The sequence below is a fragment of the Phoca vitulina genome, unplaced genomic scaffold, assembly GCF_004348235.1.
Source record: "Phoca vitulina isolate PV1807 unplaced genomic scaffold, GSC_HSeal_1.0 scaffold6, whole genome shotgun sequence".
Classification (NCBI taxonomy): domain Eukaryota; kingdom Metazoa; phylum Chordata; class Mammalia; order Carnivora; family Phocidae; genus Phoca; species Phoca vitulina.
In genome coordinates this window covers 41,336,558-41,359,884 of record NW_022589709.1, presented here as the reverse complement: position 1 = coordinate 41,359,884, position 23,327 = coordinate 41,336,558, and the positions used below count along the sequence as shown (strand labels likewise).

At 36.5% G+C, this 23,327-nt stretch overlaps 1 long non-coding RNA gene and 1 pseudogene across 1 annotated transcript; both read right to left on the bottom strand.

The window, feature by feature from the left end:
- LOC116632256 lies at positions 1-22,239 on the bottom strand. The gene is made up of 4 exons (XR_004299386.1): positions 22,111-22,239; positions 14,213-14,286; positions 5,544-5,660; positions 1-3,982 (listed from the first exon to the last, which is right to left on the bottom strand). It is a non-coding gene; the product is annotated as an uncharacterized LOC116632256 (long non-coding RNA).
- On the bottom strand, positions 17,872-17,975 carry LOC116632519 (annotated as a pseudogene).
- Positions 22,240-23,327: the final 1,088 nt, after the last annotated feature.

The window sequence follows — 23,327 nt, the reverse complement described above, 5'->3', positions numbered from 1 at the left end:
TAGTATTAAAAAAAGATGAGGTCTAAATAGACCTCATATTTAGAATACTAAAGATATACCATCCACCTTTTCTTTTCCTTTAGTCTAAGCAGCACCCAAGTGAGGTATGGGGCAGGAGAGGTAGAAGGTATAGTTGGAAAGAGCTTCTCCAATAATTCTGATAACTCTCCCACCAGCACACCCCCACCACCAGCTAAGGACCTGTGTGCAGGAGGGAAGTCATAGCCTTTGGGGAGAATTCTGCTGGACTGTCTACTAACTCTACCATAACCTGGAGCTAATTTCCTAACTCTTAACCTCAGCTCCGTGTGATAAACAATTTCTCTCCTAGTGTTATTTTGAAGGTTAAATAAGATAATAACCATAAAGAGTGTTAATGCTGTGTTTACACACAAACTGGTTTGGAACCTCATATTGAGGTCAGTGTAACAAGTTACCATCAAGATCATTAAAAATAATAATCAGCAATTAAATTCAATACTTAAAATAACAGGAACAAAACACCTACTGTGTGTTTAGAATTTATACCCACATGTCTACTATTTAATTTCCATTAAGTTAAACTTCTTTCTTATCCTTTTTGCTTATTTTCCTCAAATTTCTAGAATAGTTGTTTATAAATAGTCACTACTCATTGGTGGGTAATGAAATAAATGTAGTGGGTTCTAACTAGTATTTTTAAATGAAATAAGTACAACAGGCCAGACGTGAAACAGTCAAAACACATCACATGATTTCTTAGCAAGAACTGTGTACATTGCAATAAATGGGTCATGACATAAAATATATTTTTCACTATATATTTTTTAAAAGTTTGTAAAATCCTACTCTAGAACAAGCCTAAATGAAATCTGGTACATTCCCTACTATCAAATAGATCTCCTTTTATTTCATCACTTCTTTAATTAAGAATAAAATATAAAATGCTTGAGCCATCTATCAAGCCGTTTTTTGTTAGTAACTCATATCACTCAATATTGCTTAGAATGATTCTTACATAGCTGGTATCTCAAGTAAAGCAAGTGTACATGATGTAGGACAAGAAGCCGCCTGCAGTTCACCCCAAGTGACTGCTGCTGAGAGGCAGGTCAGTGACGTCCCCCACGCAGCGCCACCCGCACAGAGCCACAGCACTGGAGCGGATGGGGAATCCAGTCGGATGTACGCTCCTCGAAGGAGGGACTTGTCTCACTGACATGGCTTTAAAATATCTATATCCCATCAAGGACAGAATATAGCACAAGAGGAGAGAAAACAACTTGTCACAAAGACCAGAGGCACAGAGACTCCATGCGCGGCAAAGTGAGTCCTGAGGCAATAAAACCTTCCTGGTTGTGCCTTCCCATCTGGGACAGGGCACCAACCCAGGATCCACACTTTGGGCCAGCAGAGAAACACTGCCCTGAAAGACATGTAAGTAGAGACAGATCACAGAAGCATCACATAATCTTCCCAGATCATTTACGTTATTTTTCAGTCATCCATAGTTCTCATTCCAGTGTTTCGTCATGGAATCAAAAAAATGCAATTTTTGTAACAAGGATTTGAAAAATGCCATTTTTGTAACAAGTCTCTCTACACGTGATAAATGGCTCATCCTGCACTGATTAAATCAAAATTCTGACACCCAGTATGGACTAACTGAGACTAGCAGCCCCCTTTGAAATCCTGCCTCAGTGAGCCTAATGTCTGCGTGGCTGTGCTACCCACTGAGCACACATATAAAGGTGCCACCCGACAAGAAGCCTTTCTGGTTCATCACTGCACCACAGGATGCCAGGAAGGCAGTCATAGGCTGTGACAAATTTAATACCCAATTACTTGCGTTTTCTGTACTAGGATTTCATTTGGTGACATCACTGGATACAACTGAACTTGAAATTTGTGTGACATTTTTGCGGTTGTTGCTTTTCACCAAAAATGTTATTTTACATAGTTTAGCCACAGTGCAGGGCTTTAGGTCTAAAACTAAACCTCGGGAAATCTAATGAGGTTGAAAAGAAAAGTGAAAGTTAACGGCCACGGCTTTAACAAAGCCTCGTCTTCCCTCAGGCTGTAAAGAGTCAGTAACTGAGTTCAGTAACTGAAAATTAAATTAGAAGAAAATGCCACCTCTGCAGCTACTGCTACCTTTAGCATTAACGGTAATATGGAACGGGGTGGGAGTGGGGGTTCTGCTGAATAGAGCCATTGGGAAACTTTCAGCGCCTCAAAATGGTATGGAAATCTGCTCTTACACCGTGTTACAGGATTCCATTGGGTTGTATTTTCCTGTCTATCTTCCTTTTCCCTCATACCCATATCCTTGTAGTGTTTCCTCTTCTCTTCCTTCTGTCATTTTTTTCTGTTACTCAGTCTTAATGTCCACTTTCTCCTCTCTCCTACTTCCTCATTTCTCAACAATTTGGTTGTTTTTCCTCCCCTCCCATATTTACATCATACAAGAATAATTTAACCAATGTCAAGGTTCTTGTAATTTGCCCTGTTCAGAATCTGAGAGAAAATAGCTGAGGATTCTTCAGTGCTGGGAAAGCATAAGGCTTTTGATTTTATCTGGTCATATCAAATGAACAGGAACCACATTCTGGGGATGGTATTATCAGGTTAAGTGATAAGGGTGAGCAGGAAGAACTTACGGGCAGTGGCCCATATTTTTTTTAAAAAGACAGGGGCAGGGGCAAAGAAAGGAAAACAAATTAGACCTTATCAGGATCCCTCCCATTCTTCGAATAAGCATCTCTAAAAAACAATCAAGCAAGGTTGTCAATTTGGCCAAAAATCAGCGATGCTTTAGTATAATAAGATAGTACTGCCACTCCTTTACTTCTAAACAAATTACTAAAAAACCTAACTATATTATACAGCAATAAAGAAATAAAGGCTATTTTATCATAATTTGATTATGCTACAAAGCACTGTGCATAGCAATTCGTGGATCTAATTTTAGTTGTAATAATCTCTTGCCCTGTTATGTAAATGGGAAAAGACTTTCTACAGGCTTCAGATAGAGATAAGCTTCGAATTGAAAGCATGCAAAAGCCATGGTTCAATTACTCTAAAGTGATCTGCATCATACGTTACAGTACATCTCTCTGACTTTGCACAAAAGCTAGTATCTGCTGCAAATTAACCATCCTTTTCTAAATGCCTACAGATGCCCTCTGAGTTTACGGATTCAAATTAAACTCAAGTCTCACAACTACAAAATAATGGGGGCATTTAAAAATTTCTCAAAATACTTTCTCCTGTCATGACTTTCCCCCAGTTTTTGCCCTTACTTTTCACGAAAGGACATGTTCAACTTGACAGCAAATACACATCAGTTCTCACTTCTTGTTCTGTGGGCCCCACCATTCTGCAAAAGGATTAACCACCAGAACTGTTCCATTCCACCTATGTCTCTGCAGGCCACAGAGATTCAAGTTCTGGCCCCTGAGCGGACCTAACTCTGACCCAACTTTGCACCTCAGAATGCAAGAATCTCGAGAGAAAGAAGGAGAACACTGCATCCGTCCTTATTTGCCAGGGTTTCTCATTTGCTCTTTGAAATGCAACTTATAATAATCCAAAATTTAGCTACCCTCAGGAGGGGCAGGGCCTGGGGGACAGCAGGAACCACCCACTGGAACTACCAGACTTCTCCCTTCACTGGCCCTTTTCTTTAATCTCCCTATGGTGTAGCTTTATTGGCTCTTACTGTAGACTTGTTTGCACGCTATGGAAGACATGGTGTGGACCACTATCAACCCTTCTCCCATGGCTTTACTATGTGGGAAGACATGGTGATGCAGGCATAAGATATCCTGGGGAAGGACCCTTCTTGGCCCTGCTTGAGTCAGATGCTCTTTTCCCATGGGCCCACCCCCAACCACAATGGGGAAAATTGTTTTGCAACTAGTGGTCCTCACTAAGACTGATCCAAGCGGGATTACAGCATATGTCCATTCTGCATGGGCTGTGGCTTTCTTGGTTTGCATGAAGGCTGGAAGAGAAGAAAAACAATGAAAGGTTAGATATTGATGTTTGATGCCAAGCACATCTTTTTCAACTTTTTCCTATTCAATTTAAAAATTACTGCTATTTCCAAAATTATCACTTTATTCCAGGATTCTATACCTATATTGTTGTCACGGGGGAAAAATGTGTGTGTGTGTATACACATACATATTTATATGTACATATAAATTATTACACATGTATGTATATCCTTCTCAATACTGACTTTCATTGTTCAAGAGATTAAATATTTCTAGAGAATGGCCAGGCTGGGTCATGATGCCTACTGTTGATTAAATTAGAACTGTTATAGCTAAACAACACATGAGAGAATGTAGAATGCCTATGGCATAGGTTTTCTATTGTTTTATTTTTTTGAATTTATAGATGTTACTTCTTTAAGATCTCTCCTCACCCAAACTACCTCACCCACTTTACTGTCACCTCAAGTAATAATTTACAATAGCAAACCTTTGCTAAATTCTCTGTACTATTTTTTCTCTTTATATATTAGAATTAATCACAAAATTGAAATCCAAAACAAGGGATTCTACATAATTTTTTGGAATATAAAAAAGTTATTCAACCCAAACTGCATACATTTTTCTTCTATCCCCCCCCAAAAGTTCTATTGTACTTTTCCAAATTTTTTTCCACATAGCTCTTCAAATACATTGTTATTATAAGGAGTGTTGTGATAAGGGAGAATGAGCTTTAATTCAAGTCTTTATTAAGTTACCTACTGGCATTGGCTAAGTCATTTAATGTTTCTTGGACCCAGTTTCTTCCCCTATGCCATAATATAACATGTGGAGATCCTTGGTAAACTGTAAAGTAACATATAAAAATAACATAAAAAGGTACTGTATCAATCAAGATTCAACCAGAGAAACAGAACCAGTATATATGTTTTTATATGTATTTCATATTTTGTATATATATTTATATAATTATACTACATAAACACACATACATACATGTTGATACATATATATGGACAGACATACACCTGTGTGTGTGTGCGGACTTATTACAGGGAAATCCTGGCTAAGCAGGCTCTGCAAGACTGTCGCTATATCAAATGCCAAAGCCCAGAGCACACAGGCAGGCAGGAGTGATGATTACAAAGAGGCTGAAATCCAACAAATATAGACTAAAACATCCATTCTTGTTGCCTCTGACCTTGGTGACAAGGGTATTCTGCAGAATCAGGGGTTCTAACCATGGAGCTAAACACATGCTGGCTCAGGAGTCAGAGAAACTGAAGGAAGATCAGGGAAAAGGGAAGGCATTGGTAAGCCCAGCTGCTGCTGCATTCCCACAAGGTAAATGTAGAACTATCTTACAGTTTTCCTTCCTCTCTGCCACCTGGAGTCTCTGCACCTCAAGGATGGCCTAGCCCCTCTTTAAAGGACTTCCACCAGATGACGTCAGTACCACCCAGGGTATTCTCCCTTATGATTAACTCAAAAACAACTGATTTGGGGCTTTAATTACATCTGGAAACTCCTTCAACATAACACCTAAACTAGTATTTGACAGAATACCTGGAAGAAGGTGTGCACATGCTACAAAATGCTGCTGCCTTCCTTGAGCTCTCCAACTCTTATGAGAAAATCTTCCTTGAAGCCCACGTGAACCAGAAGCAAACTAAAAAGGGAATTCTGGAGAAGGAAGTTAAATCAAGATGACACATCACAAAGCCATTCCACGATCAATAAAAATAATCTCTTTCCTAGAAGGTAAATATAAGTAGCCTACTATACAAATGCCAAAGATGACACAAGAGGTCATTCTCTGTTCTTGTTTTTCCCTCCTTTTCCTGCTCACACCTAGACCTAACCTCATGCACCCATTCTTCCTGATAAGCAGCACATCCCTGTGGTTAACTGGTCGCAGGTGGAAGGAGTACACATCGAGGGGGCCTTGCTCTTCTTCTCCCTGCTCCCAGCCTATCCTGAGCTCTTCATCATTAGAAATGTAGTCACCCAATTAGGACCTAGTTGTGAACATAAAATATAAAACATCACCACATCACTATGTTTTGCTTTCATTTTAGGCAAAGTATGCTTTTCCTCCTCCTCTAGAAGTCAGCCTGGGCCCTCTGCCTATGTTCTTGCAGCGCCTTTCCCACCGTAGGCTTGGCTTTGAGAAACAAGTTAAATGTGTATTTTTAAACACATTCTCTTCTACTGTTTCTTTCTTTACTCTTCTGAATTGTAAGGAGTATACAGGTCAACGCACAGTAAGGATGGGGCTATTTGGGGAATTTTTTTCAATGTAGGCACAAAATAAATTCCTTAACTAGACCCTTGGGTGTATCTTGATAATTCATGGTTACTAGTGGAAGAAACTTTTGACACTATGGGTTCCCAGGATCCTGACTAAAATGAAGTTTGATTTATTGTCCATTATATCTCTAGTACTGAGGGTCATTCTCAGAAATTATAGCTTCAAGCCTTCACCAAATAGCTCCCAAACCTGTATTTGAGGAGACAACAAAGGCTTCATCAGTACCTCCACATTGAGTCAATCCTCTTGCCAGCCCCACCATTATGTTGCTTCTACTTTCCGTAATGAGTTCTTGTTTTGTCCACAGTAGCAAAGCCTCTGCCACATAGCCCTGTCATAATATCCTGGGTCTCCATCCTGCTGCTCCAATTTTCTGCTTGGTTCTTAGCTTCAATCCTGGCACCTACAAAGCTAGTACTTAGATGTGTCCCTCACACCAGGCTTTCCAAGGGTCATCAACAACCTCTGAGTGCCAATAGCTGTGACTGGGTGTCCACTACTTACAGCTGGATCTCCTGGAAGAAGCCTTCATTCCATCAGCCTGAATCACTTCTCTTTGTCACCAGCAGTCATAAAACAGCCCTTGTCCTCTCCCTCCCTCAACACCCTATTCTGGTCACCTGATGACATATACATTTCTTGCGTACTCGTGGGTCAGCCTCATGCTGACTGCCCAACTGTCCCAAATGCCTCTGAATAACTACTGCTGGAACTCTTGCGAGCTCACCTTAAGGATGTTTGGGTTCTCAGTCCTATGCCCTACCAGGCAGGTCCATTTTACCACTGATCAAATTGTTGTGGTTGGTAATTATGAATGTGTGATTTTTTTCACAGAGATACAAAAGTCATGCAAAAGCCAAAGCATACCAAGAATAAATTTCACAAATCATAATGTTTCTGTGTTGACAAAATAATTAGACTCAGAACTCATGAAAGCCTCAATGAAGCAATTATTGGTGTTGATTAGAATAAGATTTAGAGTTAGTATAGAAAGGGACTTCTTTCTCCTTCATTTCTTTTTCTTTTCTTTTCTCTTCTCTTTTCCCTTTCTTTCTCTTTCTTTCTTTTCTTTCTTTTCTTTCTTTCTTTCTTCCTCCCTCCCTCCCTCCCTCCCTCTCTCTCTCTCTCTCTCTCTTCTTTCTTTCTTTCTCATTCTGAAACATACGGTTTTGAGCCAGGAATTGTGCTAACCATAGGGGATACAAGATGAATTTATGTATTTATAATACACATGGAATTAATGTATCTATAATATATTGGCCCTTTGAGTTCTTACATCATAGAGATTGAGACAAATGAAAAACAAATAATTACAGCTCATGATGAGAGTCTACAGAAATTAAAGTGCTTGATTTTGTCTAGAAAAGCTAGGGAAGGCATTTTAAGGAAATTAACTTGAGTTGACTCTTTGAAGAATGATTAGGATGAATTCAGCAGACAGATAAGGTAAGAAAAAGGTTTTCTTTTGGAATAGAATGGCAGAGACACAAGGTAAATGGGGTACATTTAGGGAACTGCAAGGAGTTCCATGTTGCCGGCACCTAGGATTGGTCCAGGAGCAGTTGTAAAGCAATGAGTCTGAAAAGGTAAAAAGGTCTAAACTCATAAGGTCTCTGTAAGTCATGGTACGAAATCAAGACTTTATCCTGCAGCAGATGAGGAGTTACTGGTGGATTTTAATCAGTGGAGTGACATGAATTTGCCTTATACCAAAGGGGAGGCTATACAGAAGAGGGGAAGGGAAACAGTTAAAAAATTTATAGAAAATAAGGTGGTTGCAAAGCAAATAGAAAGGCAAGTGGAACAGACATGAGAAACTTCTTCAAGGATGAAGGCTCTGTCATTTCTGTACAAGATGGGACAACTCAGAAGTCATTTTAGTCCCCAAGATTCTTATGGCTGAGGCATAGTACCTGCCTTCCAGCTCAACCTTACCCTCTACACAATCCTACTTCCTTCCCCTTCCTTCCAGATGTTGATTTGAAGCAGACTCTGCATCCCAGAACCCAACCTGTAGCACAAAATGAGTCAAGAGGGCATAGAAGCAACTAAACTTAGAGGCCAATTAGATGTGGAGTTGAGGGAAATGAAAGAATCTCAGAGAACACCAAGAGTTCAAGTTGGTGCTGGGTGGAATATGGTAAAGCCAACTCAAGTGAATTACATCCAAAGAAGATAAGACAATAAGTTCTGCTCAAAGATCATATTGACATTTTTGTAAAAATTATTCATTATACATTTGGCTAGCAGAGCATGGGTGAGAATAAGCCTAGAGAGAAAACCTTTAGTGTCCATAAAACACAAGCAGGAGCTATAGGTACAGATGAATATGAGAAGAATATGTAGAATAACGTAAGAAAATGAAGGGAAACAGATTTCTAAACAGGTCTGAATTTTTCAGTCATTCCAGCTGCAGCTCAACCTCCAAGTAACTATGTAATGATGGCTATTCACTTTCTCTTGATGATATTCTTTTCTTATTTGATGTGACCATCTTTACTGGAATGTAAAGTTGTTAAAGGAAGGAACTGATTTTATTCATCTTTTTAGCCCAAAATATCTTAAATGAAATAGGGGCAAATATTGAATGGATATGGTACAAATATTAAAATGGAGTAAGACCCAACTGAAAGTTGGAGCCTTCAATGCCCTCTGGGCTGAATGAAGATGGTTGCTTTGAAGACTTTCAGGCCTGTGCAACACCCATTTCACTGATTAATCTGTTTTAGCATTTCTTATATCAAAATATCAGGTAAAGGTAGAATTTTGTGCCAAATTTCTGCTTAATGTCCAATGACTGCCTTTATTTTATGCTGGCTCTTTAGAAAGTCTTCTTTTTATTTTGTATGTGTCTTCCATTTCAAAGTCATCAGCATACAGTAGTCCCAAATGACTCTCTCAACAACTTTTAAGGATTCTCACAGCCAGAAGAACCTCTCAGAGGATCAGAAGCACAGCTAATACCAGCTTACAGATTCCTTATTACATCCTTACACATGAATAAAACAAGCTAGACCTATTATACAGCTGTTTTCTCTCCATTAGTGACTGGGAACTGATCTAAAAAAATTATGTAAACCCAACACTCTACCTTATATAACTTTCTCTTGGCAGCTGAATTAGTCAAGTTACAGCAACCATACCATACTCTTGCCCAGGACATCCTTGCAATTCCAGGAATACAGTGGGCAAAATTAGAATGTAGTCAATCCACAGTATCCCTGACAAGTACTGGGCAAGAGCAATTCAATGTCTAGACTAGTTGTTTCAGTCAGGAGATTAACTGGCTTATCTCAACCCCAAGGGCAACCTTTGGCTCACATCCAGGAAGTCAGCAGTTTTCAGGTCACCCCCTGACTGATCAAGCCATCAGCTGCTTGCCTAATCCCAGCATCATAGAATTACAGAACAAGACTTTTTCCACACAATTTGGGGTCTGAGCTGGCTATTTCTTTAAGGTTTAGTATGCCATCTTGGGAATTTTTTTTTTTCCCAACTAAATACTATTCAGAAATTTCATAAAAATGGTATGCTCTTTGATAACACTACAGTAATTCTTTACCTAGAGAGAAAACAATATATACAGATAAATTAATGTTAAAATGTCATAATTAATATAAATATCAATATTAACAATACTAGTGTTCTATTAATTTTATATTAATAATAATTGATATAAATAATAACATTATAATTTACATATAATATCTTCTGGATATGACCTTAGGAGCACTGCTTACAAAATTTAACTGAGTCTAAAAAGCCATAATATTCTCTTATATCTTTATCGTTTATGACATTTTTCTTCAAGGTCATTTTCCTTTCTTAAATGGGCCATAGTGATTATTAAAAATACTGAGCCCTCTCAGTTTTGAGGACTAGTATGATGCAATGGAATGAGTGTGAGAAGTAGAGTTTAAATTCAGACTCAGTTGAACTTGTGCAAACCAATGATCCCCCTCTGGGCTTTAGTTTTCTCCTTAAAAAAAGTGGTGGAGTCAGTGGGGATGTCCCAGAGATGAGTCCTCAGCTCCTGCCCTCCAGTTCTAAATATTCTATCATCTTAGGGGAGCACAGCCTAGGGCAGAGGTAAAAAGGGTGTTAGAGAAAGTGTGAGTAAATGACTATGATGGACATACTTTAAAATGTCACTGTTGTGGGTGTTGAAAAATCAAAATTTCCAGAAAAAAAAATAAAAATTATTATTTTACTTCTTTACTCTTATTTTCATTGTGCCAAACCTCTGCATGTTTGTAAAACATCAAGAGACAATTTTTAAACATGCATTTAACCTGAGTGTGTTCTATAAACAAAGCTATTAAATCAAAAGATCAGTGCTGAATAAAACTGCTACTATGATGATCATTAATTATAATTAATATGTTTGACCCCTTACTTTCTGCATATTATGTTAAGAGTTTACTTAAATTATTTTGTTTAATGTGTCTGATAAGCATTAGTTCATTAATGCTGCCTGTGTGATAAATATTATTTATATCCCTATCTTATAGGAAGAAAAAAGAATTTGGAACTTAGAAAGGTTAAATAACTTGCCCAGTGTCACGAAGTAGCAAATGTGAAATTGTATCCCAAGTCTGTCCAGCTCCAGAATATAGGCTCTTAACCATAGTATTTAATATTACTGATATTCAATATTACTAAATTCAAAAATTTATAAAATTATATACAATGGTTCTTTTTTTTTAAACAGAATGAAACCTATAAAACATTCATCAAATTTTAATGCTACTTTATGGGACTTTTATTGAGACTAGCTAAGGGGCTTTATGGACTCAAAAACTGAAAACTGACTACTGCAATTAGTTGTTCAGAATAAAAGCCAGGCTTGAAAGTCCTCCTTTGCATTGAATTTCAAATGTTCCACTTTGAATGAAACAGATGTTGAACTTTAGATTAGTTCAATCTGCATTAGATTTATCCTGTGCACACAGTAAGATAGTACTAACATGGGCACTTACGCTACTTTCTCTTTAGGGACACCTTTCCCCAGACCAGCTTCATCTGCAATTTAAAAGAGGTCTTTTCAAAGAAACAGAGGATTTTACTTAAAAGCACAAGAATTAGTCTAGTGGGTCTGAACCATGGTCCATCCAATATTCTGTCTCTTCTAGGAGCATACAGGGGCATGTCATGTGATAGTGGTCTTCTATCATGTGAAACTCAAAAGGTTAGGGATACACCCGGAGACTTCTTGATATTTTTCTGACATGTGTGAATTTAGATTAACCTTTCTGGAAGCCTATATTTTAGGTTTTCATGATATAAAATTTCCATGTAACCACTACCTTTTGAGTAAACTAACACAGAAACATCTTGGATTTGTGGATTCCAAATTCTCTAACATGAGTTCAACTGACTCCTGTTCTCCCTTTAAAGCTTGTCAAACCCACCCCAGGTTCATCATAGATTCAGTTGTTTACTGAACTCCTATTCTCTGTTAAAGGGGAAGTTAGCAAGTGTTAGGTATTAAAGACAGATGAACACCAAACTGAGACCTTCTTCTTGACATAATCAGAAGGACAGAGTAGGAACTTAAAAAGGATTAGCTCTGGAAGTCAGCAGCTATTGGAAGTATATTTTATGTAGGGTGCAGCGCCTCTCCAAATGACAGCATAGTGTGGAAGAGTACGTCAACAGGCTGGTGTGCCCCTAAATTCCCAAAGAAATCAATCTAATTGTCCAAGTATATTAAATCATCTATGCTAATTGGAAAATACAAATCACAATTCTGTTTGTTCTCTGAGCATAAAACAGAGACATTCATATACAAGTAGAAAATGGGCACATACCACTATGTCCAAAAACTTGGGCACCTTCTCAAAATAAGCTGGTCAACTACAATCAGGAAAGAAGGTGTACAGGTCTTACCTTTATCAGTCTTAAACTTATCTGGTTCAAGCTTTAAGAGTTTCCACCTGTTTCTCACATGTTTGGATTCAGTGTGCAGTCTATATTCACTCTAAATCACTGCATGAGCTTCAACCATAAAACCTGTTAGGCCTTTGCCTCTCCAGTCTGTAAAACACTATTTTAGTCTCTCCTCATTTCTTTGTTCTTTCCATTACAAAAAGTAACCTGAATAGGAAATTTGGTCATTTAAAAATTTTCATGTTGAATAAATTTTCTTAGTAGGTTCTAATCAGTGTTGGGAATATGAAGAAGTCCAGACCGAACTGAGTTCCTTCCCTCAACCCACAAATCAATAAGAGCTATTGCACTGGTTTCTCCCAAAGAACCCAACTCTGAATTTTTTTAAACTCCTCTCCAGAAATTTATGTTTTTAGGCCCTGTCTCACCTTTATGCTTACCCTCTGGGGCTTGAAGCAAATACCAAAAGCAGTCCTATGGACAAGAAAATTTCTAACACTGCAAGTGAATTTTCACTTATCTAGGCACACAGCTCTAGGGGTCACTTCTGGATGGATATCACAACACTTGAATAATCCCAGCTACTCTCAGTGCAGCGGCATCTTCCCATCTAATCTACCCATCTTATCTGCACTCCCCTTCTACAAACCTCCTCAAATACTCCATTAATATTTAATTATTTTAAAGATACATTCATCTCTTCTGCTAGCCCAATTGTATAATACAAAATTATACTATAAAATTACATATATAATAGTATTTCAAGGTGTTCAATTATTTATAATATAATTTGTTATATTTTGTTCATGTTAACTTTTTATTGTTAACATCTTGATGTGGCAGAGATGGTTGACTGTTCCTCAAATACATCTCACTTTCTTTTTGAGCATGCACTTGGACTCCATTCCTGATCTCACCTTGCAGTTAGATATAACCATGTTGATAGAGTTCTAGCTGGTGAAATGTGTTTGGTGGACTGCCCTTCCAGCTAAGGCCCAGGGTAATCTTTCAAGTCCCTTCTTCCATGTTTTTTTCACTATCCTGGATTTATATAAATGAGCATGACATCCTCAGAAGTCATATCTTGAGGATGGAGGAGCCCAAGAGATGAAAGTCACCCGGACCCCTAAGTAACCTAGCCTATCAACAGGAAAACCTATTTTTTGCTTACATGAGTGAGAAATAAATGTCTATATAGCATATGAACCATCATACATTTAGAATACATTATATATTTTATACGCATTTTAGATTGAGTGTCTTTTGGCATGATTAAACAAAGTTTTGTTCAGTTTCTGAGTAAATATTTAATAAAAATAAGTATTATGATAAAAAATAATATAATTAGCATTTATTGAGGCTCTCCTGGCAGTCAATGGCATTGACCGACCAGTGATTACACTAGGCACTTCACATAGCCTAGCATGTTTAATTCCCTCACTACCCTTTTAGTTAGACATAACCAGTGTGCTCTCCAGGATGAGCAAACCAACGATCAACAGAGTTAAGTTACCCAAAGTTACTAAATGGCAGAGCTGAGTTCCACACCTGCCTGTCTGGCTCCTAACCTGTATTCTTCCCACTACACCATGATCTTTTTCCCCAAGTTCTTTTTTTCCTTCTTCACCTAAGGCCCCAAATTATGCCATGTCCTTAAAATAAAAAGATGCCATAAAATATTACTTGAGTCACGACCAAAAAGAAGAAGGAGGAGGAGGAGAAGAGAAGAAAATAAAGCAAATTAATAAAATATTTTAAAATATACTTTTATATCTGTGCTTGATTTTCCACTGATCAGTGCAACAATTTGAGGAAAACTACAATAACCAATTCCATGATGGAGTCCTCAGAATTAGTAATTAATTGATATGAGTCTATTATAAAAGTTATTGACAATCCAAAAAGTATATAACATTATCCTAGAAAAGAATAAAAGATGGATTGAGCACTGTTTGTTCACTACATCTACCATGATTTTGCTAAAAATAAATAAAAATAACTACTAAGGTAACACTTGTATGTTTTTATGACATACCTGAAGCATTACAAAACCTTTCTGGTCTCCACAAGGATTCTCTTGAGTTTCTCTTCGAAGGGTGTAACACATTTCTGCAGGATAGCAAAAATCAGTTTGAAGTGTGATTTTTAACTTTTGTTACAGCTTTGGTGCAATGAGTAGTCAAAACAATTATTTTTAGTGATCTGGAATAATCACTTTATATTCAAATACTAATAGAGAAGGACTCTAACTCTGTTTCCATTTGAAATTCTTTGCATTTCCTCTCTCAATTCTCCAGGAATGCATACATACCTACTTTACCCACCCAGAGCTCTTTGTGGCTTAGGAAACAATGCTAAAATCCCAACTCCTTTTTTTTTTTAAAGGATTAGTTTCCAAAGAACAGTCCTCCTTTAACTACTTGTCTTTTTTTCCTCCTCAATTCTCACTAAGAATAGAAATAATCATAGCAGAAAGGACCTAAATTTTCTACTGCACTACTGTAAGCCCAGTTGACTTCTCTTGCGCAAAGTAAACATTCTGTTTTGGGCATCTAAAATCTTGCAACTCTTATCCTGGAAAACTACATGAAAATGAAAAATCTTAATCAGTAGCAGCAACTAGGGGGTTGCAAAAAGTACTGAAATATAAGTACTAAGATATTTGGCCATTCCAGACTACCTTGCAGATAACGCGTGTGACTGCAGTACTTCTTGGCCAGAGGTCATCTATTTTTTAGAATGCCATTCCCTGTTTTGTAAGAAACTGATATATCTTGAGGGTGTCTTATTAAAGTTTAAAGAGGATATAGTCAATCTCTTTGGTATTTCTTTTATAAATTATATAATGATTTAAAAAGTAATCCTACACCTACAATTGGGTATTCTCTAGGAAATGAAAAACGCACTCTCATTTATACATTTTGTCCTCCCTAAATACACGAACAAAATATGCAGTTTTCCTAGCTAACTGATTGAAGGTGGTTGTGCAAAATAACAATATTCATGTCTAATCAAGACAGTTTCGGTACTCTCTCAGAAAAGTGAAATATCTTACCAAAGTTACTGGGCATGAAAAATGTTACAAATTTTGTTGGTGGGTATTAAGGTGAGTTAGACAACATCATCAATATACATGAAATCCTTTCTAGATGTTTACATCTCTTAGAATCATCTCTCAGTGTTGCCATTGTATCTCTGACTTCTTCTCTGCAGGTGTGTGACAAGAAAGCTTGTCTAAATTTATTCTGATGGCTATGGTTATTTGTCTGGGGAACACCCATAATACAAAAGAACGAGAACCCAAGAACAGAAAAATCTATACTCCAGACTGTTGTGGTTTGTCTCCACAACATCAATTCCCCTTTCCTTCTACATCCACTTATTGGGATATTCTCCCCTCCTCTCCTCTGGTTACATGTGGTCTAGAAGGGGCTTTGCCACTCTGATTCTATGACTGAAGCCCGTAGCCCAGGTGCAGTTAAGGATTTCCCTAACCATGGGGCATCTGGTAGCACAGCTGGTTAAGTGTCCAAATGTTGGTTTTGGCTCAGGTCATGATCTCAGGGTGGTAAGATGGAGCCCTGGGTCAGGCTGTGGGCTCAGCGCAGAGTCTGCTCGAGATTTTCTCTCTCTCTTCCCCTCCCCCACTGTCCCTCCCACGTGTGCTCTCTCCCCCCCAAAATAAATAAATAAGATCTTAAAAAAAAAAAAAGTATTTCCCTAACCACAATGTTGATTCAGTAATGGACATCAGAATTAAGCCAGTCCTGTCAGAGCAAAGGCTAAGAGTTTTCAAAGAAAATAGGGTACAGACTGCCTATAATACAGCCAAAAGAGGAAAAAACCAAGGAAAGAGAAATAGGATCTTAATGAGATCTTTCTGATCCTTATATCCAGTTGTACTTGCAGCCAGAGTACTTCTGGAATTTTGTGTCATGTGACTCAGGCTCAAGGCAGGTTTTCCATCCCATCACATGTTACCTAAAATATCCTGACTCCCTTCCATAGTCTTTGTTTATTGCCTTAATATTTTTTAATGACAGCACAGGAAAAATTTAAATGGCCTCCCTCTATCCAGTGCAAAGGATCAGAACAACAACAATAATAAATCTACTAGGTTTTCCACAATAGCTGAAATGATTTCTGCCACTCCTTCACGCTAGCAATTGTGTGGTTGGTGGCTTCCCATAGGTTAAAGGCCCTTGCCACCAGATCATGCTGGGTAGGGGACAGGCAGAACATTCTCAAGACATCACTCATTCAAGATGACAATTAATAGGGTTTAAAATGTGGTGTTACTGACCCTACATGTGCTGAAAATGTTAGCACGTCCACCTCCAAACTACTACTCTTAACTTGGGTATGAGATATTAAAACAAAAATAAAAACAAATGCAACAAAAATGTGACATAAACACAAGAGATAACTACTCAGCTTATGTATAAAAATGTGGTTAAATTCAGTGTGATATACCATTTGTAGAAAAAATTTGAAAGTATGTCATTTTTTTCAAATTTTTGATTAAAAGTTATTTCCCTCTTTGAAAATGAAAATTGGTATTCGTTCCTCTACTTGTCAAAGCCATTTAAGTAGATCAGGTTAGAGGTCCTAATTACAAGTTGTTGGCATCCTGTGTTTATTCTGAGATACAGTCTGACAGGTATACTGTTTGTTTGTTTTAATTTAAAGATAATTTACTACCCATAAAAGGTAAAAGATTAATGGTCCCAGAAACTGAAATCAGTTCCTTACTCACCAACTAGAGAGAGTCTAAGGAAGCCTATGTTTCTATACCAATTTGTGTCACAGGTGAAAATGTATTTTATACCCACAATAATTCAATCCTTGAGCTTTTCTCTTAAGATTGCTCACAAGGGTGCTAATTGCATTGGTGACTTTTGTTATACACACATTAAGAATTATTCTGAGTTCTCAACATCATTTTGTATAATATGACAGCTGGCAGATAGCAATGACTTTTTATCAATACTGCCAATACTACCATTTTTAAACCAGAACACTCTATAACCCATTAACAATTCTACAACCACTATTTCTTCTTTCAACACAAAACTATAATTGTTTTACATTTACCTCTAAAGAAGCATTTCATCTATGCATAGATTGGTGCCTTCAATTGAATCTTCCAGTATAAAGATATTTATGTAGACACTGTTCAACAATTTAGAAAGTCTCTAAATTGCATTGGTATGATTATTGCAGATAGACTTCATTTTAGTTAGCCAAAAGATTTTAGTGGTTTTACATATATGACCTCTATAAGTAACCATTATTGTGAAGCAATAAATATTTAAACTGAAAAAACAAAATTATAAAAAATAAGAAGGCAGACACCTCAGTAAGAAAAAATGTGCAAAGAACATGAACAGGTAATTCACAAAAAAAGACATACAAAGGTTCAGTAAGCATATGAACAAGAAGTTAATGTCATTAGTAATAAATGAAATACTTTCATATTTAGTATTAGTAAAACTACAGTGACAAATCATTTTTCACCCATGAGATTACCAAAGATTGAAGAGAGCAATGATACCTGACACTAACACTAATATAGTGCAGGTGAAAATGTAAAATGTCAAAATAATTCTGTAGGAAAATTTAACAGTATTTATAAAAATTACTTTTTTAAAAGGATTTTTCATTTTTAGGAATTTATCCAAAGAAAACAATTAAAAATGGTACAAAATATTTGAACAAAAGTGTTTGTGACTACTTTAATATTAAACTGATAAGAACAGATACTACACTTGATCTTAGCCAAAAGGCCGAGAAGCGATGTGACTACTTTAATAAACCTTATGCCACAAAGGAATCTGCACTGTGTGTGTGTGTGTGTGTGTGTGTGTGTGTGTGTGTGTATGTTTTCTCACCTTTGTATCTTCAGTGCCATATACAGTGTCTGGCATACCAGAGGGATTCAATATTTGTTTAATTAATTTAACTAATAATTTACATTGTGAAAAAATTTTACTCCATCTAAATATCCAGCATTAAGGCATTGGGAAAAGAAATTATGATATGGTTTTACAATTAAATACTATGCACCTTTAGAAAATAATATCAGTCAGTATGTATTGACATGGAATGACAATTACAATAAATTATCTATTTATAAAATAATATGGTTTAATTTTATAAAAATAAATTTTAAAATATTTCCAGAATATATTCTACACTATAATATTGAGTGATATGCATGAGTTATGAGATTCAATTCTTTTTTAATTAATTCATCTGCAAAAGACTTGTATTAAAATCCTAGAGGAAACTACAAAAATTTTTGTAAATCATAAAGTAAGGGAAGTTTTTCTAAGAATAACAAAAGCAGAAACCTTAAAGAAAAAGAACAAAGTTATATAAAAATTGAAATTTTTGGGGCGCCTGGGTGGCTCAGTCGTTAAGCGTCTGCCTTCGGCTCAGGTCATGATCCCAGGGTCCTGGGATCGAGCCCCGCATCGGGCTCCCTGCCCCGCAGGGAGCCTGCTTCTCCCTCTCCCACTCCCCCTGCTTGTGTTCCCTCTCTCGCTGTGTCTCTGTCTGTCAAATAAATAAATAAAATCTTTAAAAAAATAAAATAAAATAAATTGAAATTTTTGTTTTATATCATAAACTATTATTTTAGTTTTGAGACTATGTGGAAAAGGGAAAGTCTTTTAAAAATATGTCAACTATATAGGGGCACTTCGGTGGGGCAGTCGGTTAAGCCTCTGACTCTTTTTTTTTTTTAAATGAGTCCCCAGTTTATTATTTTATTTTTATTATTATTATTTTTAAGATTTTATTTATTTATTTGACAGAGAGAGATAGTGAGAGCAGGAACACAAGCAGGGGGGTAGTGGGAGAGGGAGAAGCAGGCTTCCCACCTGAGCAGGGAGCCAGACTTGGGGCTCGATTCCAGGACCCTGGGATCATGACCTGAGCCGAAGGTAGATGCCTAATGACTGAGCCACCCAGGCGCCCCAAGCCTCTGACTCTTGGTTTCAGCTAATGTCATGGTCTCAGGGCTCTGGTTTCAGGGTTGTGAGATCGAGCCCTCCATTGGGCTCCTCGCTCAGCCCAGAGTCGGCTTAAGACTCTCTTCCTCTTACCCCCCCCCTTCACACCCTCACACACTCTCTCAAAAATAAATAAATTTTTAAAAAAACTTTCTAAAAATAAAAATATGTTAACTATATGTCAGTAAAAAGTATAAAAAAAGGAGGGACAGTCTCTGTCTTTTAGAGATACACTTTGAAATATTTGCAGATTAAATGATACAATGTATGGGGTGTTCTTCAACATAATCAGGAGGTGGGAAGAGGTAAAATAGAGGAATTGAGCATAGGAAGGTAAAACAAGATTAGGCGAGTTGATAACTGCCTATGAATACAGCTAAAAGAGGATAAAAGCAAAGGAAAAAGAAATAGGATCTTAATGAGATCTTTTTGATCCTTATATCCAGTTGTACCTGCTGGGTACCCAGTTGAAGCTGGGTGATACACACATGAATGTATATATATGTGTTATCTCTACTTTTTTGTGTATGTTTAAAAGTTTACATCATATGGAAATTTTAATACAATAAATAAAAGTCATAGAGAAACCATGATCTGTGGAATATATTTACAAAATGAATATCAAGAAATTAAATAAATTCTCAGTATATATTGAACTCATAAATTCAAAATATTAAATTGGTAAGCACATTAACAATTAACCAAAAGAAAAGAAGAAATGACAATGACCAGTAAGCATATGAAAGTAATTGTATGCTTATATAATATTAGATATATCTAACAATCAAAGAAATTTTATTTAAAATGGCATAAAATTTCTCAACTAATAATACTGTTTTAAAATGACAAAAATCTATTTCTGACTTGAGTAAAGTGGCAATTTGAAATACCCTTGATGAGCATGTAAGTTGTCACAAAGTTTCTGGTAATACTTACTTAAAATCTTAACATTTACTTATCCTTAGCCCAGCAATTTTACTTCTAGGAATATAAACTAAGAAAAAAATCATGGATGTGCAAAAAAATTTATCCAGAGAAATACATCAAAGTGATATTTATATAAAAGAAATATAAATAACCTAATGTATAAAAATAGGGGCATTAAGTCACTATGGTAGACTTACCAACAGAATTTTCTTTATCCTTTTCTTCACTCATTTATTTATTTATTTTCAAAAATATTTAACTGAGTGTCAGGCACCAGTTAGGCACTGGGAGTACAATAATGAATAAAGACACATTTCAGGCTTCACATGATAGAAAAAAGCTGGGGTGAGGAGTTGTGGCCACTTGGGGTGGTAATCAAGGAAGCCTCACTTAGCGGGGGTTGAAAAATGGGAGACATGAAGAATAAGAAGAAATCAACCATGCAATGACTCGAAAAAGATGATTCTGGTCATTAAAATAATTCCACATTTAAAACATCAGAAAATGTTCATGTTAAATTAATGGGGAATAAGCAAGTGCCAAAATTACATGTAATATAGTAATAATATCTGTAAATATGTACATCACACATACAATTGGAAGGTTAGATACCAAAATTTCAATGGCTATTTTTGGGTGGAAAAATTCTGAGTGATTTTCTTTTTATTTATCACTGATTTGCAAATTTTCTATAATAAGAAAATAACATTTTCTTCACTATGTATTGCTTTACAATAAGAACACAATGACTAAAAAAGAATAATTAAGAATTTTTACATTTATGAAATTATGGTTTCAAACACGGGTACTCTACGGTTGAAGGTGCGCCAATTATTGAAGCCATAGGACATGTGTGACTCGCCTTTCCTTAAATATTGAATATACTAGAATATTTGGAGAAACAATACGGTGATTCAAATAACTGACTATGTAAATTGCTAGGGAGCTCACACTAAGCTAGACACATTATTTGTGTGGTATCTACTGGAAATATTGAGACTCATTTACTGAACACACACTATATTGTCAAGGCACTTTGCTAAGTAGTAGACATCAACAGAAAATATGGACAGGGCTTCTATGTTCATAAAATTTATATTCCAATATTTATCATCAAAAGAGGATATATTTATTAAATTTTAAGTCAATTTTATTAATATTCATTCAACAAATATCTACAGAGTGTCTACTATGTCAGACAATGCTCTAGGTAATGGGGATATAGTAGTGAACAAATACTCCATATTTGCTACAAGTTAAACAAGTCCCAAATAAAGGAAAAAAACAACTTACACATAATCAATAGAACTACTCTCTAACTGCCTGAATTTTAAAATTTAAACTGTTCATATATGTAATGTTATGCAATATATAAGAAAATGATTTCCATATTTCTTTATATATATTAAGCCCAAAGTATTTTCCATCTTACTGATTTCCAAAATAATAGTGTTGACCAGTATAGGATAAGAGGATAGTAATATTCTTTTTCACAAAAAAGACACTGGAGAAACATTCAAGTTGAAATGTTAAAAGAAAACAAAAATCAACTGCTGCATATTTTTCTTATCGTGATTCCCTGGGTAAGCCTCATTCTCCTGAGGGCTACCAGAGAATACAACTAATAAAGCTAAGTGACTTGCAGAATGTTGAAAACGCTAGATGGTGATTGACTGGAGAAGCCATGATGTATAATTTATCCAAGTGGCAAGCAGCTTGAGCAAGCTCTAATGTAATTCTGGGCTTAATTATTTGGAAAAAAAGGTAAATGGTACATGAATGAAATCCATAAACGATACAAACCTGGGAGTTATAAATGCCAATGAGAAGAGGAAATAGTGCAGAGGTGTAGGGAAGTAACACGTATCAGGAGGCAATAGCCCAGAGAAGCAACACGTGAAAATAGGCAGGAGATATGGAGGACTAATGCTGTCTACTAGGCCTGTCAACTGGAAAACTATTTGTGAAGGTTTGCAAACCATATACTCACTCTTGTACACATGTTACCACACTGTTTATACTTTCAGGGTCAAGGTTTGTAATCTTCTGATATGGTTCCTATTTAGAATGCAGAGATGAATGGATTTTAATAATGCAACAGATATGTTTATCCAAGTAGGACCCTGAAACAGATAAATGGGGAATCAATTAAAAGGAGATTGGAGAGCAATACAATGGGAATCATTGTATTTTACATTTAAACATTTTAAATCATTGTATTTTACATTTTATTACCCACATACATGCAAGTATGGTGATTATGACATATGCTTATCTCTGATCATGGTTCAAACCTGCTTCTAAAATTCCAGATCACCATCATCTTCCTAGAAAATGTCTCACACAGCAACAATTCTCCCAAATCCTTCATTGTCTTTCAGTTTAATTCTCCCACAAAGTGTTTTGTTTTGTTTTGTTTCTCAAATTGCAAATCAAATTTTACAAGCATGCCAACTTAAATTCTGTCTCTCCATCATATGTCACCCTGTGTAGGGCTGGATTTACTTCTGAGGCCACTGATTTCTTAATAGGCAGTATGAGAACACCTCACAAGCTGGGGGATACTGCTTCTCCTATTATGGTCTACCACAGGGGTTATTTGAGGATTTAGAGTAAGTATTTTTCCAGTTTTCTCTATCAAAAATTGCCTTTCCCCCCTAAAATAGTGATATGAAAACCTTAATGTTTATTAATGCGTACATCATACTTTAAAGGGATATTAAACAAAATGAAATATAAAAAAATGGACTAGCACCTAGTTACAGTGCATGTTATCCTGTATCCTTCAACTCAGCCTCAGTACTTAACACTTACTATTCTATCTTCACACCAAACTATCTGGTACGTTTCCTGGTGTTACAACTTCCTAAGACAGGCCTTTGGGGTCTTGATGGTCAGACCTCTCTTTCATCCATACAATCCTTCCCATACAGAAGCTTTAGGCTTGCCTCTGTTATGCTCCTGGAACTAGTAGTGCTGAGAACTCCCACTACCTCGTTGGCCATTATTTCCCTCTTTCCACTCTTGGAGAAGTCAGGAAGTCACATTTTTGTCCCACAGGGATGGGCAGAAGCTGGAAAAGAAAAAATATATATCACTGTGATAAATACTTTCTTAAAAACTGATTACCTGCTTCTCTTCCTTCCCAGGAACTCATTCTTATCATCTCTCATTTGGCATTGGCCTCACCTACAAATATAGTTCATC